This window comes from Bos grunniens, chromosome 20, assembly GCF_055505025.1.
Source record: "Bos grunniens cultivar Pamir isolate PY7600 chromosome 20, Bosgru_T2T1.0, whole genome shotgun sequence".
Lineage (NCBI taxonomy): Eukaryota > Metazoa > Chordata > Mammalia > Artiodactyla > Bovidae > Bos > Bos grunniens.
This window is the reverse complement of record NC_141184.1, coordinates 21,465,327-21,493,059: the sequence shown is the minus strand read 5'-3', so window position 1 is coordinate 21,493,059 and position 27,733 is coordinate 21,465,327. Positions and strand designations below refer to the sequence as shown.

General features: G+C 37.6%; 1 protein-coding gene across 2 annotated transcripts in view; it reads left to right on the top strand.

Moving 5' to 3' along the window:
* The first annotated feature begins 1,091 nt into the window (after positions 1-1,091).
* The window catches only part of CDH12 (cadherin 12), a 1,181,755-nt gene continuing 1,155,113 nt past the window's right edge, over positions 1,092-27,733 (top strand). For both annotated transcript variants that reach the window (XM_086362520.1, XM_086362519.1), the window contains exon 1: positions 1,092-1,672. The gene's annotated coding sequence lies outside the window, so the exon portion shown is untranslated. The remainder of the gene's footprint in view (positions 1,673-27,733) is intronic.

The following is a 27,733-nucleotide window of genomic DNA, read 5'->3' as shown; positions in this document are numbered from 1 at the left end:
GAAAAAATGATTCCCCATAAACTTGTTGAAGCAAATTTCTATTCAGCAGTTAGCACATCAATAGTGAAATTGTTGGAGTAGGTCAAAAGTGCATGACTGCGTGCTGACCTACCTGCTAATAATAATCAGAAGCCCCTTACACCCCTCCCCTGCCCTTGGGATATATATTTGGCACACTATTCCTAGCCCTAGGAGCCACTTCAAGGATACAGCCTTGAGAGACTAATGCTGACAGAGTTGTTGAAACCATCTGGACTGTGTATATGATCAAAGCCTGTTAAAGCCTCTGTAAAAACTTACAGGATTTTGGTGGGCAAATGTGTAAATTTGTCTTTCAGCCACCAAAGGCTAACCTTGTATATAAGTTTCTTTGCTTATTACAACTGCACTTACCCCTGGAGAGTCCAGACTCTTTTTTAGTCCCTCTTTGCACTCTGTGTCCGGAGACCAGTTTTAAGTTTTTCCCCTGGGGAATTCCCAAGGTTGTGAGCTCACAGAAATGTAAAGAAAGATCATCACAGATAAAGCAGGCATTGTGCTTTTGGGGTTTTGGAAGAAGTAACATTATTGTTTTCAATCGTGTTACTCCTCTTTCTAAGATGTTTCTCATTATAGTATTCAATAAAGTTGCAATTTATCACTGAATAAAAAAATTCCCCCAGGTAGAGAAGTTAATGTCAATTAAAAACAAAAAATCGTCCCATATTTAACTACACCAAAATTAAAGTAGAATGAACAGTTTTTAGTACCTCACAGGATCTGGACCAAGATCTATGAAAATGGAAACAGGTAAATGAACTAGTAGAAAGGACATGAATAAGGTTGCTATCATTAATGAGAAGCTCATTCTTGTTTAGACAATATTTAGAGAATGAGCCAACTTTCAGGTAAAATGGATTTTGTTTTCTAGTGCCACAAAAATGAAATAATCAGGTCACTGAGGGCAGTGAGGACTAGAAACCTAAGCCTTTTGCCTCCCAGCTGATCGTCACTCCTCTGATTGTGAATGGTCCTCAAACACCCGCCAAAGCGCCAGAGCTAACTAACCCAGTGCCCTCACTTTCTCCGCGCCCCATGTTCCCCCTCCACTAAGCTGATTTGATTGAGTGTTCTGCGAGCTTCAATTCCCTAGAACCTGGATGCAATGAACGCTAGGGGGAAAAAAAAAAAAGAACAACCGAGATAGATTTCAAACATAGGATTCAGTGACTTTTCACAACTCGGTGCTGTGTCAAAGGCACGCTGTGTTTTGTTTTGAGGGCGGGGAGATGACTGGGAGGGAATCCTGCGCCCCCATTGGCTGGCCGCTCGGCGCTGCAGCTGAGCTCCAGCCGCTCCGCGAGCATCATTGATCTGAAGGGTAAACGTGGAGGGAGCCACAGAGAGGGGTCCAGGCGTTTCTGAGAAGAGAGGCAGCCGCTTCCAGGAAGAAAGTGGTGTCTCTCCTAGCTGCCCGGCTTGGAGGGCCTTTTGTGACTGAAAGGGGAAACAATGCAACGCAGTTTGCTGCTACAGTGATTTAGGAGAGTAAGAGAGAGAGAGATAAAGAGAGGAAGCGAGAAAGCGAGAGCGAGAGCGCAATCTCACCTTCCTTGCAAAGCCTGGCTTGTTGCATACATACTGCTGCTGCTCTTTCTGCTACTGATCCTGCAGCCGCCGTTTCTGCCATCAGGTAAGGCGTCTTCTTTTTTCTTTTGGTGATGGAGATTGCAGAGTGTGTGTTCGCTTCAGGGTACACGCGCAGAAATTCATACATGATTAATAAAGTGTTGTCTAGCGTAATCAGAAGCTGAAGGAGGGAGGCTGCCCACAGATCTAGCATCTGAATTAGGAGCCGGTGCGTGGTTTTTGCTTTGGGAAACTTCGGTAAGTTCTAAACAAGTCTGTCCTCTGCAGAACGAGGGGTTAAGAGAGGGAAAGAAGTGTTTTAGCCACTAAGATACCTTACTTTGCTTGTCTAAATTTTCGTGTGGAAAAAAAAAATGCTAGGTGTTCAACTGTTTATATGATAAATGGCTTTATTAATATCTCTTTTACACAATCATTAATGCTTTATTTTCAAACGGCTTCTGAAAATGCCTCAACTGATTTTTATTAAAATACAATAATAGCCCTACTTCCTTCTCCACTGATTTTAAACTTCATTCTTCATTAAAACTGAAAAGAATGTAAAACAATGTAAATGTTTCAATGACTGGTCTTTCTGTATATAGCTATTTGAGTTTCCTACCACAAAACTAATTTGGGACAAGTTAAAGAGGTACGGATTACTAAATCTGCTGTGGCTTACATAATAAGCATTTCATAATTATCTTAATGATATTAATCATTTGGGGGTCCATTTAAAATATAAGGAATATGTATTAATATAGTACATGCAAGTAAATCAGTTTTAAAGAGACCATTTGCATTTTATAAATATTTTCTTCCTTTTACAGATCCTTATTTGTGTCTTTTTCTATCTGAATTACATGGTTTCAGAGCCTTTGTAGTCCAGAGTGCTTGATATTCCCTATCCTATAGACATATTCTCTGTTCTCTCGGGAGAGGGAACTGACATACTTTTGGCTGATCCTGTGACCATTGAGATGATTTTCTGTTTCTCATCACGTATTGTGAAGCTCATTCACAAATTGCTCAGCTAGAAAATTACCTTACATCCTGACTGGGGAAAAAATTTAAATAGAGTAAATTCTGAAAATATGCTTACGGTTTTGAATTACACTATACATGACCAAAACATGAAAACCCAATCATGCCAAGCAGGTATGAGTTTGTTCAATCTTCTCAGCATACTTGATCATTTTTAGAACTGTCAAATAGTATTAGGTATGCAGCTACCCAGAAATATTGAAACTCATCCTTCAGTAGCATCACTTATTCATTAAATTATCCCAATCATTTTAAGTTATGTCTTCATTATGATTTCTAAAAAGGACTTTAAATGAGTCCATTTTATTATAAATATTTCCATGATGCCAGGAGAAGGTCTCTACAGAAAAAAAAAGGTAGATGGTTACTCTACCTAAGCCATAGAAATTGCTTGATGAATTGTTTTAGAATGCTCAAGAGCATAACCATAAACAAAATAGGAGCTTTCCACTAATCAGCATGTGAGCTGGTTCAGTAACAAAATCTAGGGACCATTCCTCCACCTGTCATAGAAACTACTGGAGTAAAAAGAGTTTTCATATTCATTTAAAAATTTAATTCCAGAATATAATGCATTTTCCCTCTAATAATACCACCTCTTACTTTGAACACTAACGTCCAAGGATGACCCTGCCAATGTTAAGCTCCTACCCCGTTAAAAAAAGAAAAAAGTTCCATTTTCTTTTCTGTTGTGTTCAGCAAATCTCCGGTTTCTAGATTCTTAACTTCTACTGCTGTATACCATTTTCAAGCAGTAGGGGGAATTTTTCAAGCCAAGAATGCTTTTTTCCCTACTAGACTTCATTCCTTCCACTGATCAGCTTAGTGATGTGATCATTTTAGATAATTCCCATGAGAAGAGCAGAATTATTATGGGACAGTGGGTGTCATTTGTCCTACATGTGGGATGATGCATATTAACTTCTTATCACAGCAAAAACACTCCTCAGTTTATGGGGGAAAATCCCTGTTAATGCTTCACGTGACATACTTATACCTCAGTCTGATTGCATCTTTAAAGGATGGGGCACAGAACTGATCTTCTTAGACTTAGCATCTTTTGCAGCTGATATTTTGGCAGAAATGTGATTCATGTAATAGTCTGTGATCCTGGTTGAAATCAATCATTTATCATTTTGTGATTGGTAAAAATATGTCACTCCTCCTCCTTAAAATACACTGTCGTGAACCTCAAATCACTGTTGCTGATGAAACAGAACTGCAAATAGTCTGCTTAAGCTGTTCTTATGCGAAATGTGAAGCAGTACTGTTTTCACACCTATGCCATTTAGATGTCATGTCATTAAATCTAACAATTACCATAGGAAGGTGGGTAGAGTGATATTTTTCCTCAGAAGTGAGGCATGTTTTCATGTAAATATCAAATCTAAGAACTTGTATAATAAAAATAGCCTACTAGTAGTGTTGTTGTAAATGTCTTTTTACTTCTGAAGGGAAAGGATGATTATATATGTCTCCTTTAAGGTATGATTCTACTCTTTTCATCTTTTGACAAATTATAACTTTTTAAACTAACTACGTCCTTTATTACTATGTTGGTGTTACCACAGGAATAGATAAAATTTGGCTTATAATGTGGCACCAAATGGTGATTCTATCTATATTAAACTATTAGGTGGGAATTATTTCACCCTTCTTGTTAAATACAGAGTTTTTATGAATAGGGACAACTTATATGGAGGTAAACTTATTTAAGGAATGAAAATTTATGATTTTCAATGGGAATATTCTTTTTAATTTACTAATATATAATTGAACAATTTGCACTCTTACAGCTTTTAAAAACATTTTAACTTTTGGCTTTAAGGCAATGCGTTGTTGTTGTTGTTGTTTTTCTGAATTATCATGTTAAAGTATGATATATCATCACCAGATTTCAGAAGGGAAATATGTTTGTGTGAATATGAATAATGCTGCCTATGTTGAATAAAATTTTCAAAGTTTTTTTTTTAAGCATCACATGATAGATGACTAATAATATGGGATAACATTTTTTCCACATTAATGATACTGAAAAATTAACAGGTGACATTCATGTAATATTATTCTACTTTTGTGAGATCCCTGATAAATGTTCTAAGAATACATTTATTCAGTTACCAATTATTACTTAATCACTTAATTTAATGTACACATGTCAAACTATGGAAGAGCTTCCCTGGTGGCTCCCTGCAAGAATTTGCCTGCAATGCAGGAGCTTGGGCTCAATTCCTGAGTTGGGAAGATCCCCTAGCGAAAGGAATGACTGCCACTCCAGTATTTTTGCCTGGAGTATTCCATGGGCAGAGGAGACTTGTGGGCTACAGTCTGTGGGGTCATGAAGAGTCAGACATGACTCAGCGACTAACACATTCACACACAGAAACTGTTGAAAACAGTACTTATGTTTACTATTTTTATAAATTTAAATTCACTGAAGTTTCTAAACTCTATCATATTAAATCTTGTTTGTGTGTGTATGTGCACTCACTCATATCTGACTCTTTGCGGCTCCATGGATGGTAGGCTGCCAGTCTCCTCTCTCCATGGAATTATCCAGACAAGAATACATAAGTGTGTTGCCATTTCCTACTATAGGGGATCTTCCTGACCTAGAGATCAAAACTGTCTCTTGTGTCTCCTGCCTTGGCAGGCAGATTCTTTACCACTAGTGCCACCTGGGAAGCCCTATATCTTACGGTGTTAAAGGATGAATTAAATCTTCAATGTGCTTCAGTTATTTATTTATTTTTTACTAAAGGGTTGTGGTTTTGTTTCATAGCCCTTCTTTTTGAACATCAAAGTTATTATTCTATAAATTATTTATATTACCTTATATATAAGTGGTGCTTCACTTGAATAATGTAAACTTTTTCGTAAAATATGTACATCTCATGCATATATGTGAAAAGATTCTAGTGAGAGCAGGTTAGCCCTAATCTGTGCGCAGATACTCATTAGAGAAATGCCAGACTTACGTATCAACTGTTAAACTTATGTGGACAAATGGCTGAATGACACATGATTAGTTTTAAGTACCAAAGATGCAGTCAAACTTTAGGACGTAAGTTGTGAATACAAACTTACCCATAAAGTAAGAAGCTATTTACAAGTGTATTTGCATGTATGCTCAGTCGTGTCTAACTCTGCGATTCTATGGAGTAGAGTAACCTGCCAGGCTCCTCTGTCCATGGAATTTCCCAGGTAAGAATACTTGAGTGGGTTGCCATTTCCAATTCCAGGAGATCTTTCCTCCCAACCCAGGAATCGAGTCCAAATCTCCTGTGTCTCCTGTATTGGCAAGTAGATTCTTTACCACTGTTCCACCTGGGAAGCCCATGAGTATAATTGATTACACCTTAAATGTGCCCTATCATCAATGAATTTTATAACTCCTATTTGCTGAAAAATTATTGTATATTTTTTCCAGGTACAGATGAGAGTCAAGATTTATTATCTGCATGATGATGTGAAAGTTGAAAACTTGAGAGTAAGACAATTGTTTGAATGCAAATTTTGAGATTAATCTCTGGGCATTTAGGAAAGAAAGTGAAAGTGAAGTCACTCAGTCGTGTGCAACTCTTTGCGACCCCGTGGACTGTAGCCCACCAGGCTCCTCCGTCCATGGGATTCTCCAGGCAAGAATACTGGAGTGGGTTGCCATTTCCTTCTCCAGGGGAATCTTCCCAACGCAGGTATCGAACCCAGGTCTCCTGCATTGCAGACAGAGGCTTTAACCTCTGAGCCATGAGGGAAGCCACTTATCTTTTTGATTCTTGGTTGCTTCTTTTGATTTAGTATATTACTACGTAGACCATACTAACTAACAGTCAAGTCTTTCTCCTTTTAAACTTCCTTTTAAATTATAGCATGCTAGCTTGGTGGAGATTAACTATAGTCAGAGCTGGCCTGCTGGGTAAAATAAAAGCATACAGTGACCAGGCCTTTTTATGTCATGGAATTCACTTAGCATGTTGGGCTAGAAGCAGTTTTCAGGTCACCTAAATTTAAAAAATCCTTTTATTTTTGGCAAGCGTGCTTTCAATAGACAGGCATGGATGTTTCTGGTAGTTTAAAGAATCAATGGGGTTTGGTTTGTAATGAAACTTTTACCACTGTGTTTCAAAAGGGTTGGAAGTCAAGCAAAGAAGAGAATGAATATCAGGGATGGTTGGTGTGTGGGTAAGTTTTCAGCTGTATACAGAGTAATCAGAGTTGGCTTTATGAGAAAACAATATTTGATCCATAACTTGATATAGGTGAGAGGGGTTGTTGAGTTGATAAGTTGAGTCTGATTCTTTTGCAAACCCATGGATTATAGCCCACCAGGCTCCTCTGTCCATGGGATTTAGCAGACAAAAATACTAGAATGGTTTGCCATACAGGGGTGGCAGAGGATGAGATGGTTAGAAAGCATCACCAGCTTAATGGACATGAATTTGAGCAAACTCCAGGAGATAGTAGAGGACAGAGAAACCTGGCATGCTAAAGCCCATGGGGTCACAAAGAGTTGAACATGACTTATAATGATTGAATAACAAGAGAATAGAAGGTAGCTAGAGAAAATACAGAGTCCCAGGAAATTTGTGGGCTTGTCTTTTTATAGATATTTGAGCATGTAAATAGATGAGGTAGAAATCTTTAGAAAGAAATGAAATAAAGGATCAAGGCTTTAGAATTGAAAGAGTTATAAACAGGATATGATTAATGATTACCCTGAGCTGGATTGAGCAATTGGAGGCTCCTCATCTCTCCCCTATCCTTGAAATGTAGTCGTGCCCACCATTCCCCCACTAGGACCTCGTTCAAGGATGCAGCCTTTAGAGAGTAAGGTTGTTGAGGCCATCTGGACTGAATACATGATGAAACCCCCTTAAGTGCCATGTGCTAAGTCATTTCAGTCATGTCCAACTCTGTGTGATGCTATGAAATATAGCCTACCAGGCTTCTCTGTCCATGGAGTTCTCTAGGCAAGAATACTGGAGTGGGTTGCCTTGCCCTCCTCCAGGGCGTCTTCCTGACCCAGGGATTAAATCTGTATCTCATGTTTTTGGCATTGGCAGGCAGGCTTTTAACTAGCACCACCTGGGAAGCCCCAAAAGATCCTTAAGTCCTCTGTATAAAAATTTAAGATTCTGGTGGGTAGATGCAGAGATGTGCTTGTCTTGCTGCTACTCAAGACAAACTTTGTATATGTTCTGTTGCTTATTAAACCTGACACCTGCCAATCTGGAATGTCTGCCTTTTTCTTCTGTCTTTCGTTGGCCTCCGTTTATAGGGCCAGTTTCAGATTTCACCTGAGAAGTTCCTGAGTTTGTGAACCAACATAGAGAAGATGAAAATGTATACTATGCAAGGCTCAGGTGAAAGCTGCAATTAAAAGATGTATTTAATTTTAATAATGCAAGTGAAATAATGTTCACAAATAATTCAAATGAAATATCAAATAATAATTGTGACATTTCAGCATTTATTAAAGTGATATCTTAAATGTTAAAAAGGATTGTTGAGAAATATCCAAAATGTGATGCTAATTAATTTATCCAAAGTAATACTTTAAAGTGCAACTGAAAGAGATACAAATGCTTGGTAAATATTGAGAAACATTAACTATAGGGAATTGATGTTAGTAGCCCCACTCCAGTACTTTGCCTGGAAAATCCCATGGATGGAGGAGCCTGGTAGGCTGCAGTCTATGGGGTCGCTAATAGTCGGGCATGACTGAGCGACTTCCCTTTCACTTTTCACTTTCATGCATTGGAGAAGGAAATGGCAACCCACTCCAGTGCTCTTGCCTGGAGAATCCCAGGGACAGGGGAGCGTGGTGGCTGCCGTCTGTGGGATCACACAGAGTCGGACACGACTGAAGTGACTTAGCAGCAGCAGCAGCCTCTATTCTGTCTGCCCTCTGATAGACTATTCAAGGAGATCCAACCAGTCCATCCTAAAGGAAATCAGTCCTGAATATTCATTGGAAGGACTGATGCTGAAACTGAAATTCCAATACTTTGGCCACCTGATGTGAATAACTGACTCATTTGGAAAGACCCTGATGCTGGACAAGATTGAAGGCAAGAGGAGAAGGGGACAACAGAGGATGAGATGGTTAGATGGAATCACTGACTGAACAGACATGAGTTTGCGTAAACTCCGGGAGTTGGTGATGAACAGAGAAGCCTGGTCTGCTGCAGCCCATGGGGTCACAAAGAGTCAGACACGACTGAGTAACTGAACTGAACTGAGCCTCTGTTCTGTACTTTCCAGGTGCACAGTGGTAAAGAATCTGCCTGCTAAGGCAGGAGATGCAAGAGACACAGGTTTGATCCCTGGGTTGGGAAGATCCCCTGGAGAAGGAAATGGCAACCCACTCCAGTATTCTTTCCTGGAGAATTCCATGGAAAGAGGCTCCTGGTGGGCCATAGTCCATGGGGTCACAAAGAGTTGGACACAACTGAGCACACACAGATGCACACACACAGACTCTATGCTGCCCTTGGAAAAAAAATGTGTGCTATCATAGGAACTGAATTGCATGATGCATTTACAACTGTTTCTCAGGAAAGTGCATAGGAATGTTTCAAGTAACAAGCAACTAACAATAGATCCCAATTGAAATTGTCCTCTTACCACTTTGTGAGTCAATATTTACTTCTATGAAGCATAGCCATTAGTCCAAGGATGTGATTTCAGGCAGATTTAAAAGCAAAAAATGTACTCAAACTCTATTTTCTCTAATTAGTCGCAATAGGATAGTGAGTGAAATGTGAAAAACAAACTCTTGGCAAGATATTATATTATATGTTTACCTAGTCAGGAATGGGAAGCCCAGAATGATTTTTTGGAAGTAAATGAGTGTTTCACAGAGAAACATCTAGTTATCTTAATTCGCATGTAGTATTTGTGCTAAACTGTTTTCTAAAATGTCACCACTATATAAGATCCTCACATAGAAGAGAGTTCAGTGTTAGAAGTTTAGCTGTTGCAGCCTGAACTAGAGTTATGTCAAGTAATCTTGCATATACAGTGAATATCTATGTATACTAAATATAAATAATATACATCTTAAACAGCAGAATTAATATATTTATCCTGTACAACCATCAAATCTCAGTATTTCACAAGGAATTGTATATGCCTATGGTTATATAACTTTAGTAATGAAGGAAACAAAAGTATACATGATAATTTATGGTGTGTAATCTGCCAAAGCCCAGAAGTTTGCACACACCTCCACACAGTGATAGTGGTAAACAGGCATTACTTTTGAAAAACAAAAACTGAAGTCAGGCATGTTCAAAATACACAATCACACCACAGAAGAAAAGGCCCACCTCATAGAGTTTGGGCTGGACTATAAAATGCGAAATCTTTTAGGAGGAAAATTTGGCAGTATCCATCAAAATTTAAAACCCAACAACTCCAATACTCAGATTATATTCTGTAGAAATTTACAGGTGCTTTTCCTTGCCTTATTATTTTATTACTTTCTCCCTGACTGCTGCTGCTTCTTACTTTCCTTTGGTGAGTTCTCTGTCTTCAGACTTACACAGTCATCCCTTGGACATCACAGGTAACACAGATGTTAGGGGTATTGACCCTTCAAACAGTGGAAAACTTGCCTGTGTTTCATAGTCAGCCTTCTACATTCTCTGTTATTCTGTATCAACAGTTTTGCACCTGTGGATGCCACCAACCACACACCATGTAACATTTACTATTGAAAGAAATGTGCACATAAGTGGACCCTTGAAGTTTAATCCCATGTTGTTCAAGTGTTAGCTGTAAGTAGATTTGTTGTTGTTTAGTAGCTGAGCTATGTCTGACTCTTTGCAACCCCTTTGGATTGTAGCCCATCAGGCCCCTCTGGCCATGGGATTTCCCAGTCAAGAATACTGGAGTGGGTTATCATTTCCTTCTTCAGGGGAATCTTCCTGACCCAGGGATTGGACCCATATCTCTTGCATTGGTAGGTAGATTCTCTACTACTGAGCCACTGGGGAAGTCCTATAAATAGATACTATCAGAATTTCCCAGGACCCAGTCCAAGGCCCACTCACCTCTCTATCTAGAAATGCACTCAAGAGTAATCTTGTTTAGTAACAGCTCAGATTTAAATATCACTTGAATGCCCCTTTCCAGATTGGTATCTTTGTCTCCAATGCCTATGCTGAGCATCAGTTTCTAGTCTCCAGTCTCTAAGAATGCCTACTTAGTATTTCCACTTGCATATCTATATTAGTCTGCTTGGGCAGCTAGAACAAAATACCATAGATTGGGTGACTTAAACAACAGAAACTTATTTTCTCACAATTCTGGAAGGTAAGAAGTTCAAGATTAAGGGGCTGGCTAATTAGGTTCCTGGTGAGAGTTTCTAGTTTGCAGATAGATGTCTTTTTGCTGTGTACTCACATGACTTCTTCTTGATATTGACAAAGAAAGAGAGTGAACAAACTCTCTGGTGTTTCTTCAAAGTGGAAGTGTTAGTTGCTCAGTTGTGACTGACTCTTTGTGACCACATGGACTGTAGCCCCAGGCTCCTCTGTCCATGGAATTCTCTAGGCCAGGATACTGGAGTGGGTGCCCATTCCCCTCTCCAGGGGATCTTCCTAACCCAGGAATCGAACCAGGGTTTACTGCATTGCAGGTAGATTCTTTACCAGCTGAGCTAACAGGGAAACCCCCTTATGACCTCATCTAACCTTAATTTCTTCCCAAAGGCCATATCTCTAAATACCATTATATTGAGGGTTAGCAATTCAACATATCTGGTCCCTGAATTTGGGAAGGGGGTCACAAGTTTAGTCCATATCAACATCTTTTTTTTTTTTTTTGAACCCAGCTTTTTCAAAACTCAAACTCATGATTTTTGCCCATTCTTACCACAACCTAAATATAGTAACTTTAAAGTTTTTCTTCATTCTAGTAAACTATATAATTATTCATTTAGTTTTTAAAGAACTTGGGATCAACCCTGATACCTTGCCTTTCCCACAATTAGTGCCACAGTTGAGTCTACTGGCTTAATGGCTTTATTGTCCAAATATGTCTTTCATCCAGTCACTTCTCAGCTCCACCATAGTTACCTTTGATTAAACTTCAGTTATCTTTGGCTTGAAACTGGTCTTTAAAAGATTGCTTCTACTGTTAGCTCCCTCCTCTAACAATGCATTGCATACTAGCCGGATGTAAACCCTCCAATGTCATGGTCAAGGTACTTTCACAGTTTAAAGTCAATATCTGGCCTAGTCCCTCAGTTTTCTTTCTCATTATGTCCAGTTTATCCCTGCCAGAGGGACTTGGCAGTCACCCAGCTTCCCCTTTTAATTCATGTAGATCTCAGTTTAAATATTCTTGCTTAAGAGCTATAACTAGTCTATTAATACAACTTCATTCTCCAGAATTCTCTCTACCCATTATCTATTTAATTTTATTTAAATCAGACCTGCTTCAACTTACATCATGCTGCATTATGTTATCCATCTTCCAAAATAAACCACAAGGCCCATGAAGAAAAGCCTACAGAAGTACCTGGCACTTAGAAGCCCTCAGTAATTATTTGTTTGAATTATTGAATGAATGATAGAATGGATACACATTCACCTAAACATACAGATACATATAACAGGATTCTGAGCAATTTGCATATGATATGTTAAGAGTGGTTATATTTAGGGAGAAAAGTGAGACAATTAATTAATTATGTGACTTTTTATTGTAATTATGCATATAATCTGATCCCTGAATATAGTTATTGCTAACTAATCCTGCCATTTGTATTAGTATTTGGTACTGAAGCAGTGTTCTCTTATTAAAATGATTTAAGAAATAAAAAGGGCAGAATTTGAGTGTCAACCTACCAAAAAAAATGGTTTTAAAGTTAAGACAGATTAATTTGGGCAAACACTAGTTATCTTTTCACCTCAAGAGTCAATACCATCTCATTGTGTATAATGTCCCTAATTCCCCATGGTGCCTACCATTAAAATAAACCTCCCAAAATACACTAAAAAGAGGGAAATAAGGACTGTAAAGATTTTTCTTAATTGGCTCTGAGATTCAGTTTTTTTATCTGTAAAGAACAGAGAAGAATCAGTGTTAACACCTGGACTCCTGTCTATGCAAAGTCCAGAGCTCCTGAAGTTAACAATTAAATGGCTTAATCTTAAAACCCTCCAAAGTTTAATTCAGTAGCTCTCTTCAGAAGGGCATTGCTAATTCTTCTTGAATTGCTGCTTCTGCTAACTGCATTGTCTTTATTTGAACAGTATTCATTCCATTTTCTCTAATGGAGTTAATTGCATTATGAAAGTCGGCTTAGAGTGGAAACTTATTTCTGCTCCTGGAGTATCTCTCTAGAGAATCCTTTTTCATTTTTCTTTTCAACGTGACATGTGCACATTTATACAGCATAATGTCACAAATGTAGCGTGCCCTGTTTAAATCAATTTAAAAAAATCTTCTTTAAAATATTTATACACACACACCAAAGCATGTTAGCTCTCCAAAGTGCCTATAGTTCTGGCCATCTGATCTAATAGACTCTAAATCCTTGGCACATTAACAAATCTCTGAGCTTTTAAATAAGTGGTGACCTGTTCATTTAGTGGGCTGCTTCGATAAAGTGAAGGCTCCCTTAGGTTAATGATGGATCATGGAGCTGTTTGATTTGCAGTGAGTTAAGTTGCCTATTATCCCCTACCATTTATGTGAATCATGTTATCACACACAAATAATTTGTCAAGCCCCTTCCCCTGTGTCTGTAGATTTCTGAACCATTACAGGAAATCTTAGTGGATAAATCTGTGAAGTTTTGTGCCTGACAACTGTAGATGAATTATTATTTTTGCCAAGCATATGAAATTTCAGCTAAGGGTCCATTTCCTCATGAGAGTATCAACAGCTTATTCAAAGTTTATCTGAGCATCTTAAACAGAATGGCAGACATTTTCTCCATCTCCCTCTCCCCTCAATTAAGCATCCTTCAAATAAAACTCATACTAACCATCTACTCTTGTTCCCCGATGTTATACACACTCATGCCTGCAGACACAGAGAGATAGGTAGATGTTGAATCAGTCCATACATTTTAAAAATGCTACCTCAGTTATAAATCTGTTTTATGTTTCCAATATGGTGATTGCTTCCTTTTCATATCTACTTTCTGCTAATTCTGTAGTCTTTTTAGAGGTACATGTTCATGTTCAAAAATCTTTAAAATTAAGGAAAACTCACTGCAGAAAATAGTTTAAATGTTTTTTGAAGTGTTTCCATGGTGCCCTAACATTTCATGTTTATCACCATAGTGTGTGCCTGTGTACACACACAAAATTGTTCAAAACAACTTTTTCAGTAAGATCTCTAAAGCTACCTAGATGTTTCTGATAGAAAGCAATAAACCCTTTTGACATTAATCCTTCCTAAAAGTGAAATACGTCTACACTATAGAAACAACTATATAAAATATGACTGACAGGAAGAAAACAACTTCATTTATTCTTGCTCTGCAATTTCTGGTGTGGAGATGACAACCATGGGGGTGGTGAAGAATGGCAAATTCTTCTGTGTTTGATGTTAATTTTACGACACTGTGGAAAAAGAGAGCATTGTGCCCTACTCTGGATCTCTAAGTGAATTTGTGTAAAGAGCGCTCATTAGTTCATGTCACCATGCAGAACTAGTATATTATGAATATTTTTACAAACTGACTTGGGAAAAATTCCTCAGTATTGTGGATTCACAGAGAACTTCCCTGAAAAACTATTATATTTTGCTTCCCAGGCATAAAGCTATGATTAATAACTTTAATGCAGAACCAGGATATTTTCATTGATGGTTACTTAACCAATTTTTATAAATACATCGAATCTTCCATTCTTTAATGCCAAGGAAAGTTTCAAACTCCGTAAAAGTAACAAAAAAATGATTTTAGGCTGAAAAGGTAAAGCCAAATTCTCTTATCAAAAAAGTAACTATTATTCTCTGACAGAAATTAAAGTAAGAATATTAAAAAGTGTATGAAGACATTTGCTTTCTTGGACTTATTACACATTGTTTAAAATGTTTAAACTGTAACAAGAGCTATTTTACCTGACAAAAATCAGTTTGAATATTTTTGACATATTACAAAAATATCAAGATCTCTCATAGTCTCTATTCCCCATCCTTTCTTTATTTCTCAAAGTATTTAACTTTATCTCTAGTCCCATGTTTAAAAATCTAGGTGATGTAGCATTTCTAATTTTATTATGAAATTTCATCTCTATTTCTGGATGATTACTTGCCTTATACCTTAACATTCTAGAACTATCTTATCTTATTCCTGATGCCGTCTACCCTTAAGATGTAAAGTCAGTGGATCAGTTAATACTTGATTCTAGGTTATTTGCTTGACCTTATTTCAGATTCCTGACTACTCTCAGCCTCCATAATGGTCAATGGCATTTCAACACTCCTTTGTGAAAAACTGCATGGACCATGAATTTCATGGATAGCCTGCTACTGGATTACATAGCCCTTCCTCTTGAGCTTCAGAATCAATCTTCATCCATGTTAAAAAAGTCATAGAACATTCATTTTCACCGTATGCTACATACAGTTTGTTTTTAGCTGTGTACACACAATAATTTTAGCCATCTAGCACTTAAAATGCTTTTGAGATTAGTGATTTAACACTATCCATTTCAAGTGACATGATTTTATTTTTAAAAAGGCCATCTGGATGTAACACTTAATTCAAGTTATGATAGAGCTTGGGATTCTATGACACTTCCATGGATACTATTTGGAGGATTTTTTTTGTTTTCTTTTAAAATGTAACATTTTGGATGTTCTCATTAGTTGTCATCTGATATATTTTATCACTTAGATGATAATTGTTATTCTTCTTGTTTAAGTATATTTCATAATTTATAACTGTAATACTTGTTCATGAGAAAGGAAATAAGTTATTGCTAAATGGGTTAATACTTTGGCCACCTGATGCGAAGAGCTGACTCATTTGAAAAAACTGTGATGCTGGGAAAGATTGAGGGCAGGAGGAGAAGGGGACGGCAGAGAATGAGATGGTTGGATGGCATCACCAACTCAATGGGCATGAGTCTGGGTAAACTCTAGGAGTTGGTGATGGACAGGGAGGCCTGGCATGCTGCGGTTCATGGGGTCGCAGAGTCAGACATGACTGAGCGACTGAACTGAAACTGAAATGGGTTAAATTGAAATCTGCATCTCCCTTCTTTCTCACCTGCTATCCCACTTCCCATAGATAACTGCTCACACTAGCAGTTTCCTATATTCTAGAAACTTTCTGCCAACTTATAAAATACATGGATATATAGAAGACTACTCTCTTCAATTGACTTGATAATTATCGGACCTAGTTAATTTCTCTCTTCTTAACATAATTTTTTAACTTGAGTTCCCAGATGTCCACTACAATTTTGATCTTCCCTTTCACCTCACTAGCAATCCATTCTCAGTTTTATTTGCTGCTTTCTTCTTTTTCCTCTTAATATTGAAGTAGCTTTGGTTTTCTCCTGTCTACACCCACACATCTGAGTGATCTCATCCACGCACATAGTTTTAAACACCATATGTTGACAGCTCCCAAATATATATATCTCCAGTACAGATCTCCCCAAATCCAGTCTCCTATAGCCAACTGCTTTCTTGGCACATAATATACTTGTGTACCTAACAGACATCTCAAATTCACGTGTTGAAAATGAACTTGTTGGTCGTTACTCAAAAATATATTCTATTCTTAGATTTTACCATGTCTATTGATAAACTCCATCCTCTCAGTTATTCAAGCTAAATTTCTCAAACTTTCTTACATCTTCCCTTTCTCCTTCATGGCATATTTAATTTGATAGGAAATCCTGTTGGTGATACTTCCAAAGTATGTGTGGAATCATCCCAATTTTCAGCACTTTTACTGTTCTCACTGTGATTCTAGTAGTAATAATTGCCTACATGAATTACTGCATTCATTTCCTAAATAGTTTCCTTCAAGTCCTTTAAAGGATAGCATCAACATCAAGGGTCATCCTTTGAAATAATTCCAGTTCATGTCACCCTTCTGTTCAAAATCAACTGATGGCCCCCCATTGACCACAGAGGAAATGGCAAGGGTCCCCTGTGATATGTGACCCTTCATCTTATTTGTGGTCTATTCTCCTTACATTCTTCCCCTTTACTCATTCTGCTTGCACAGTTCTTCCTTTTTCTAGAAGTTACAAGGCTTATTAGGGCTTCCCTGGTGACTCAGTAAAAAGTGGTGGGAGGGGGGTTCAGGATGGGGAACACATGTATACCTGTGGCGGATTCATGCTGATGTATGGCAAAACCAATACAACATTGTAAAGTAATTAGCCTCCAATTAAAATAAATAAATGTATACTAAAAAAAAGAAAGTGGAAAAATAAGTATGCACCTGCTAATGCAGAAGACACAGGTTTGATCCTTAGGTCAGGGGCTCCCCTGGAGAAAGAAATGACAACCCACTCCAGTATTCTTACCTGGGAAATCTCATGGATAAAGGAGTCTGGTGGGTTATAGTCCATGGAGCTGCAGAAGACTCAGATACAAACAACAACAACAAATCATATTCCCACCTTCAAATTTCATATGTTGAAATCCTGACCTTCTATATGAGCTTCCCTTGTGGCTCAACTGGCAAAGAATCTGCCTGCAATGCGGGAGACTTGGGCTCAATCCCTGGGTTGGGAAGATCCCCTGGAGAAAGGAATGGCTATCCATGCCAGTATTCTGGCCTGGAGAATTCCATGGACTGTAGTCCATGGGTTCTCAAAAAGCTGGACACAAGTGAATGACTTTCTCTTTCACCCTCTATATGATGGTACTGGGACATGAGGCCAATGGGAGATGATTAGGTCATGAGGGTGGAATCCTTATAAATGGTAACTAAACAAAAACAACAGGACTCGTTTCCACCTGTGCTAGCTGCTCCTCTTGCTGGAATTCTATTTACCAAATATCTACTTGCCTTGTTGTCTGTAATTATCTTTGTTCAAGTTCCCCCTCCTCCATGAGATCTATTGTTATGTCTCTAATTGTGCAAGCTGCACAAAACCCTCAGACAACACAGCTACTTTTATCCTTTCCTACATTTTTCATATTGTGTTTACGATTTATTTCCATGTCTCCTTTCTGAAATGTAAACACTTGGAGAACAGGGGTCTTTACATGTTATGCACTAATCTAAGGAAATAAGAATGGGATCTGGCAGACTACCCATAGTAAGCAGTTAATATGTTTTTCACAAAAGTTTTGTGTGTATAAATGAATGACCAAATTATTCCAGATTTCTTGTGTGACTTTTGTGTTTTATAAACATACATGGGCATATATTAGCATGAGCACACACAGTCATTTTTTAAAGGGAAAGTAAGAAATGTAAATCATTTTGTATATGTCTTTAGAAAAAAGAGAAATGTGGTTGAATTTTAGGACCATGAAACACAGCATCTAGAGTCTTTGTTCTGGTTTGTTGGTGTGTGATTGTGATTTTGTGGTTTTCATTGCATTTGATAAATTAAGATCATGGTTTTCACTCGACAGTTTCTAAAATTACTTCTCAGTGATGGTGGAGGATAAACAAGGAGAATAAATAAAAATAACCTCTGCCTGATGCTCTTTTTACACCTAATAGTCATGAACTTTACCCTTTGTACCCTTAAGTGTTCAGATATTTACATACAAATATATAAGTATGTGTGCATATGAACACATATATGCAAACAAGTGTCTACTTACATGTCTCAGTGTTTGTTATTAAGTTGACTTAGAGCACATCAGAGTATGTAAGTTCCCAGAGGTATGTCATTCAAGTGTTATTTATGCATAGAAACATTCTATATAATCATGCACATCCAGACACGTGCCTGTACATCAAATATTTTCCTCTAATCGTCTTCGAGAATATTGGTGGCTCCTTCATTTCTGTCTTTCCAATTCTGCTTCTGGTCAGCTTTCCTTAGCAACCATGTGGAAACATATTTCCATATTTCATATATCGATTCCTTCTTTTTATGTCTGAATAATTTTCCATTACATATCTATCACATCTTCTTTATCCATTTATCTGTTGTTGGGCACTTAGGTTGTTTCATGCCTTGGTTATTGTAAATAATGATACAGTGACCATGGAGGTACAGATATCCTTTGTAGATTATGATTTTGTTTCCTTTGCATAAATACCCAGAAGTGTAATATCTAGTCATATGATAGTCATATTTTTAATTTTTGAAGAACTACATATTATTTTCCATAGTATCTATACCAATTTACATTTCCAGCAGCAGTGCAGAAGGATTTGCCTTCTCCATATCCTTGCCAACATTTATTTTCTTGTCTTTTTGATGTTATTCTAACATGTGTAGGGAACTATCTCACTGTGGTTTTATCTTGAACTTTCCTGATGAGTACTAATGTTGAGTCGGAGAAGGCAATGGCACCCCACTTCAGTACTCCTGCCTGGAAAATCCCATGGATGGAGGAGCCTGGAGGGCTGCAGTCCATGGGGTCACTGAGGGTCGAACACGACTGAGCGACTTCACTTTCACTTTTCACTTTCATGCGTTGGAGGAGGAAATGGCAACCCACTCCAGTGTTCTTGCCTGGAGAATCCCAGGGATGGGGGAGCCTGGTGGGCTGCCGTCTATGGGGTCACACAGAGCCGGACACGACTGAAGTGACTTAGCAGCACTAATGTTGAGTACCTTTTCATGTACCTCTTGGTCATTTGTATGGTTCAAGTGTAGCGGTGTTTACAGTTAATTGATCACAGTCAGTTCTGTAGCTTTCTGTCACTCAGAGGAAAATGTTCATTTGAATCAGATTGTCTCCAGTCTATAGGAAGAAATCGAATGTCACTTCCGACCTTACATAATGGTGTCCCTTTAAGATTTGGTTTTTCTTCTGGTCTGATTCTTCTCACTACATTTGAAGTTTGCTGTTACACAAATGCCCTTTGTATAACTTCTTTGGAAGGAAATAATCATGCACTTCCTATATAGACATTGTTAGTTTACCAACAACTCACCCTCTTTTTCTGGGGGAAAAAGGATATTGTATTTTCAATAATATTGATATCAACTGGCCTTAGACTTAGTTGGCTTCTGCCTTAGTTTACCAAATGGAATTTGACCCATGTCGCTGACCTAATGGAGAATTTGATTGCTGAATTTTCCCTCTGCAATCCTTCTTTAATGGCATGTCAGCTAGCAATTGTGGATCCATGGCCTGATTTGGAAGTGAACTGATTCGCCATTACATAGAGACAGCTGCCCTGGAAATTTGCCCAGATTCACAGTTGTGTTTGCATGGGTAAAAAATAAATAAATACAGTAAAGAAAGGTAGGACTAATGATTTTTTACTGAGAGATGCTATATAGTAAGTGCGCATACGGTCTCATTGCCAGAAATATGTTACTAGTGAATTAGTGCTACTGAATATTGTTAGTTTCACAGAGAGACAATGACAGCTAATAAGTGATCACTAAACAAACTCAACTCCTTATTAGTAAGATTATTTTCCTTGATCTAGCTCTGAATCAAAGAACAAATGTATTTTAGTTATATTTTTGCTCCTAACATCAGAATAATGTTCAAATAATATTTAAATCTCCAAATAAATGGTATGATTCATTTGAAATATTAACATATTTTATAATGCTGCTTCCCAGCTGTAATCATTCTTTTAGGACATTCTAATTTTCAATAATTTATACATCTGTGAATAATTACATTGTTTTCCATTTCCAGAATATTTTTCCCATTCAAGAATTAGAAGAAATAGCAGACATGAGTTCTGGTCCTGATAAAGCAAAAATTAAGTATATTGTATATGAATAGAGTTTGGGCAGGAATACAGGAATAGTGAAAATATGATAATTAGATTTCCATTGAGTTTTCCTCAAAAAAAGTTGTATATTTTTATAGAGGACTAACAAATTCTTGCAGAAGGAATCTTCAAAATCCTTTCTCATTGCTTATTTGGCTAAATATAAATGTAAATTTTATAACAAGATCTTGCAGCTCTCTATTTTAGAAGCAAATTCAATGCTTTTCATTTGCTGAAATGCTGAGCATATATTATTCCATAGTGGCTTTCCTTCCTTCCTCCTTTCCTTCTTTTTCCTAGATTTTTCTATAAAATGCAGTATCTAAGCCCTCCAGAATCAGGAGTCATTCTTCCTAACAAATTGTTTTATTCACTATTATCCCCATTAAACTTGGTTCCTTAGAGCATTGCTGCACACAGTGTGCAATTATATTTTTTAAGGAGTGTAATACATTCAGTTCAGTTCAGTCGCTCAGTCATGCCCAACTGTTTCATAATACCTTTATACTTTGATACCTTAATTTCTTATTTAAATGCTCACCTGATTTTAAATTTTTCCATGAAAGTATTGATCCCATTTATCTCCCTTCTTTTAACATGCTTCTTATTTGTGTCGTAGAGTATTACCAACATAATAATAAACTGTTTCACTTTTCTTATATAACCAGTAATTATTTATCTAGTACCTACTGCTTTTCAGTCACTCATTCTACACTCTAAATAAAATGATAAACAAGATGGGCATATTCCATTTGCCATAGCATTCTTCCATGCTCTAGTTACAGGGGTAGCCAACCTCTGGAGTCTAATGCCTGATGATGTGAAGTGCAGCTGATTTGATAATGAAAATAAAGTGCACAATTAATGTAATGTGCTTAAATCATCTCAAAACCATCCCCTGCACCCTTCAGTTCAACCAATCAGTCATGTCTGACTCGTTGAGAACACATGGACTACAGCACACGAGGCTTCCCTGTCCATCACCAACTCACATAACTTGCTCATACTCATGACCATCAAGTCAGTGATGCCATCCAACCATCTTATCCTCTGTCATCCACTTCTTCTACTACATTCAGTCTTTCCCAGCATCCAGGTCTTTTCCAATGAATCAGTTCTTCTCATCTGATGGCCAAAGTATTGGAGCTTCAGCATCAGACCTTCCAATGAATATTTAGGACTGACTCCCTTTAGGATTGACTGGTTAGATCTCCTTCCTGTCCAAGGGACTCTCAAGAGTCTTCTCCAACACTAAAGTTCAAAAGTATCAATTCTTCAGCACTCAGCTTTCTTTGTAGTCCAACTCTCCCATCCATACATGTTCAGTTCAGTTCAGTCGTTCAGTCATGTCTGACTTTGTGACCCCATGAAATGCAGCACTTCAGGCCTCCCTGTCCATCACCAACCCCCTAAGTCCACCCAAACCCATTTCCATTGAATTGATGATGCCATCAAACCATCTTATCCTCTGTCATTCCCTTCTCCTCCTGCTCTCAATCTTTCCCAGCATCAGGGTCTTTTCAAATGAGTCAGCTCTTCACATTAGGTGGCCAAAGTATTGGAGTTTCAGCTTCAGCATCAGTCCTTCCAATGAACACCCAGGACTGATCTTCTTTAGGATGGACTGGTTGGATCTCTTTGCAGTCCAAGTGACTCTTATGACTACTGGAAAAATCCATAGCTTTGGCTAGATGAACCTTTGTAGGAAAAGTAATGTCTCTGCTTTTTAATATGCTGTCTAGGTTGGTCATACATTTTCTTCCAAGGAGTAAGCATCTTTTAATTTCATGGCTGCAGTCACCATCTGCAGTGATTTTAGAGCCCAAGAAAGTAGAGTCTGTCACTGTTCTCATTGTGTCCCCATCTATTTGCCATGAAGTGATGGGGCGGGTGCCATGGTCGTAGTTTTCTGAATGTTGAGTTTTAAGCCAACATTTTTACTCTCCTCTTTCACTTTCTTCAAGAGGTGCTTTAGTTCTTCATTTTCTGTCATAAGGATGGTGTCATCTGCCTATCTGATGTTATTGATATTTCTCCTGGCAGTCTTGATCCCAGCTTGTGCTTCATCCACCCCAGCATTTTGCATGATGGACTCTGCATGTAAGTTAAATAAGCAGTGTGACAATATGCAGCCTTTCGCATAGGAAAAGGAGTACCTTTTCCTATTTGGAATTAGTCTGTTGTTTCACATCCAGTTCTAACTGTTGCTTCTTGACCTGCATACAGATTTCTCAGAAGACAGGTCAGGTGGTCTGCTATTCCCATCTCTTGAAGAATTTTCCACAGTTTATTGTGATCTGCAAAGTCAAAGGCTTTGGCATAGTCAAGAAAGCAGAAGTAAATGTTTTTCTGGAACTCTCTTGCTTTTTTGATGATCCAACAGATGTTGGCAATTTGATCACTGGTTTATCTGCCTTTTCTAAATCCCACTTGAACATCTGGAAGTTCATGGTTCACATATTGTTGAAGTCTGGCTTGGAGAATTTTGAGCATTACTTTGCTACCATATGAAATTAGTGCAGTTGTACAGTTGTTTGAACATTCTTTGGCATTCCCTACTTTAGAACGGGAATGAAAATTCACCTTTTCCAGTCCTATGGCCACTGCTGAGTTTTCCAAGTGTGCTTGCATATTGAGTGCAGCACATTCACAGCATCATCTTTTAGTATTTGAAATATCTCATCTGGAATTGCATCACCTCTACTAACTATGTTCTTAGTAATACTTCCTAAGGCCCACTTGTCTTTGCATCCCAGGATGTCTGGCTCTACATCAGATATTACACCATTGTGGTTATCTGGGTCATGAAGATCTTTTTTGTACAGTTCTTCTGTGTATTCTTGCCACCTCTTCTTAATATCTTCTGCTTCTGTTAGGTCCATACCATTTCTGTCCTTAACTGTGTCCATCTTTGTGTGAAATGTTCCCTTGGTATCTCTAATTTTCTTGAAGAGATCTCTAATCTTTCCCATTCTATTGTTTTCCTCTATTTGTTTGCATTGGTCACTGAGGAAGGCTTTCTTTTCTCTCTTTGTATTGTTTGGAACTCTGCATTCAAATGGGTATGTCTTTTCTCCTCTCCTTTGCCTTTTACTTCTCTTCTTTTCTCAGCTATTTGTAAGGCCTTCTCACACAACAGTTTTGCCTTTTTGAGTTTCTTTTTCTTGGGGATTGTCTTGATCACTGCCTTCGGTACAGTGTTATGAATCTCCATCCATAGTTCTTCAGGCACTCTATCAGATTTAATCCCTTGAATATTTTTGTCACTACCACTGAATAATTGTTAGGGATTTGATTTAGATCATACCTGAATGGTCTAGTCATTTATCCTGCTGTCTTCAATTTAAGTCTGAATTTCGCAATAAGCAGTTCATGATCTAAGCCACAGTCAGCTCCCGGTCTTGTTTTTGCTGACTGTATAGAGCTTCTTCATATTTGGCTGCAAAGAATATAATCAGTCTGATTACGGTATTGATGATATGATGATGTCCATGTGTAGAGTCTTCTCTTGTGTTGTTCAAAGAGGGTGTTTGCTATGACCAGTTCGTTCTCTTGTTAGCCTTTGACCTGCTTCATTTTGCATTCCAAGTGCAAGTTTGCCTGTTACTCCATGTATCTCTTGACTTCCTACATTTGCATTCCAGTCCCCTATGGTGAAAAGGACATCTTTTTTGGGTGTTAGTTTTTGAAGATCTTGTAGGTCTTCATAGATCTACAGAGATCATTTTGTCATTTTTGGAATTGTATCCAAGTACTGCCTGGAAAATCCCATGGATGGAGGAGCCTGGTAGGCTGCAGTCCATGGGGTCGCTAAGAGTTGGACAGGACTGAGCGACTTCACTTTCACTTTTCACTTTCATGCATTGGAGGAGGAAATGACAACCCACTCCAGTGTTCTTGCCTGGAGAATCCCAGGGACGCCAGGGCCTGGTGGGCTGCCATCTATGGGGTCGCACAGAGTCGGACACGACTGAAGCAACTTAGCAGCAGCAGCAACTGCATTTCAGACTCTTTTGTTGACTCTGAGGACTACATTTCTTCCAAGGGATTCTTGCCCACAGTAGTAGATATAATGATCATTTGAGTTAAATTTGCTGCATTCAGTATGCCAGCAAATTTGGAAAACCCAGCAGTGACCACAGGACTGAAAAAGCTCAGTTTTCATTCCAATCACTGTACCCCTGCTCAGTGGAAAAATTGTCTTCCACGAAACCAGTCCCTGGTATCAGAAAGGTTGGGGACAGCTGCTGTATGATGGATGCCCCATTCTTTTTAAAAGTACTGTATAAGATACAATCATTTATTATTGCTAGTAAAATCTGATAATATACGGTTGAAGTGATTGTAGCTTCTTACAACATTCCTAAAATATCAATTATTAATTGGCTACTAATATATTTAATCTAATGAGTGTGTGCTTTCTACAAAATGAGCATGATCCCCTTTATTCAGGGTCATGTTGAACTTTCTGTTGGCTTCGTATTGAAAGGGAATACAATTTGAAAAGGGAGCTTTTAAAACTACACCTGTTTTAAAATCATGTTGAATGAGCACATTGTTTTTATGTTAAATGTGCTCATTGCAATTAACATACTTAATTACTACATACCTAGGAGAGCTCTTCCTAGAAACATTTTCCTTAGTGTTGAGGTCAAATTAATTAAGTACTTGAATTTTCTCTGTAAATAAGCTGTCATTTTTTTGTTGTCTTCCATGTAATTATTATAAATCATTCAGTTATTTTATGTTCCCATTGTGCACTGAAAATTGCCACTCTGGCTTTCAAACATAGAGGACCTGAAAAAAGCCATTTATTTCTCTTTCTTGCTTCCCTAACTGGCATAGTAGAAATGGTATTCATGTTGACCACTCACCTTTTCTAAAACATAAGGAAGTTTAACACATGAATGATGAATTTTATAATTAAGAACGCAGTAGACACAACAAAAATATTTTGTATTCAGTAGCTGAAGATCAAGGATTAGTGACTAAAACATCTGATAGTCATGCTGTCAAGAGTATGTATCTCAAGGGGAAACAGGGAATGCAGAGTTTATAGAGGGTCATGTCCTTTGGTTCAAAACAAAATTAAAGAGGACAGTTGTCTGTCTTAAATGCAGTAGTTGTGACTAGTGAAATTTTATCTCCTGATGGCTTTTACTTGATTTGTGAAAATAACCATGCTTTTAGAGCATTGACTACATCATCAATGAAAAAATGATTTTTACAAAAATTGATAATGACGTTTTGGTGTAGTCATAACACATCTCAATTTAATACAATCACAATTAAAATATTATGCATCGTGACTATAAAAATTATTTGGCAATTAAATATCCAAGGGGGAATAATTTATTCCCACAGAAAGCATTTCAAATAAAACTTTTGAATGAATTAAATCAGAAACACTGTGTATTCTGAAATAATATTTCCACATGTGTACTAGTTCTGACTTTGAACGATCTCAATAATTTAGGAAAAATATGTTTTTATTCAGTTTGTAATGAGGCATTTGATCAATTCTTTTACAGTAAGAGGGTTTGTTGCTGTTGATTGTAGCATGACTTGCACATCACTAATTTTGTATAGCTTGGTTTTTAAACCTAGTCTAAGATTTTAGAAAATAGATGGGATTCAGGGCAATTATAGTGAGTCTTAACTATTTAGCAAGAACTGTGCTAAAATCTGAAGAGGCAAAGTTGGATGCAGGTTTATCTTTGCTTTCCTTACTCTGCCCTCTGTTTAGTGGTTGACAGCCCACTGTGTAGTGACACTGTCAGGAACATAGAGAATATTCTGGATCTTACCCTGGCTGTATTCACCACATTCCTTAGTTTTGTGAGGCATAATATTGTAACTAATGTTAAAAGCACAAACCAAACCACCAGATATCAATTTGGGAATCATTAGACAGTAGTCATTCAGACTAGGGAAAAGAAAATGAGTCATATAAAACCTAAATGAATGACTGGGTGAAGAATGAATGCATGGAAGATACATTTTTAAGAGAAAACTTTGGATTTTGAAAATAAAGTATTTGCTGTTTAAAAAAAATCTAATGATCTGGAAAAAAACCACAAAACCTCTGAGTTCTATTAAAGATACTTATCAAATGTGAAGAGATAATTATCTTAGATTTAATTAGGGCATTATTGCTCCCTGTAGACTCAGATCCAAAATAGTGTTTGTATAAAAAATGTTTGATAGTAGTCAAGATGTTTGCACCTTCTCATTCCCCACAATATCCCCTGGGTCTCCTGCAAAACCACATACTTGTTAAGTGTTGAAATGAATGATAAAATATAGGAAAAGAAAATGTGTTTTTGTGTTTAATTATCTTCTTATAATAAATAAATTTATACTATTTTGTTTGTATTGTCTTTTACACTATTATTTTTTATCCTTCCTCATCCAAATGTGTCTGTCTGTATTCTCCTTCATGAATGTCTCCCTTTGAGACTCTGGTAACAATTCACACATCTCTGTGCTTGTTTCACCCCATACATTCTTTCCTAGAAAAATCACCAGTCTAGTACTAGTAGTTTTAATGAACATAGGTATGCTTAAGAGTTTCAAATGGACATCTAAGGCCCTGGCCAATTCCTTGAACTTCTGACTTTGCTGAGATTGAAGATTGAAACTGTGACACTTACACTCCTGTATTTACTCCCAATACTTACAAAAATATTGGCTAAAAAATGTTTTCAAATGTTTACTTAGTATCAGGTATATTTCATGTATGTTATCACAGTTAATGCTGCAGTAACTGTCTGAAATATTACATTTGTCATTTTCCATGTGGAAGCACTATGTCTCTGCGAGAGAGAAATTTAATGGCAAGGTCACAAAACTATTAAGTGAAATAGCTGAGGCTGGATGCCAATTGTGTCTGATGCCAAAGCCCATTCTCATAGGTATGATTAATACCTCCTCTATTTGTCAGCACCTTCCATAAAAACATCTTCCACATGGTCATGAAAATCTGTAACCTGGGAGTCTCCTTGACCCTTTCTTCTCCTCCAGTTACCCACCTACTCAATCTCCAAAACTAGATGAGTTAAATTATAAATTTCTGCTAAAGATATTTATGTTTACTATTGCTTTCATTTGGGCTATAGTTATTTTTCTTGCAAGATTGTTAATTTTCTTTTCTTTTCATAACTCATCTTTGGAGATAGCTAATGCAGTCTATTCAGGAAGAACTGTCATACTCCTTTT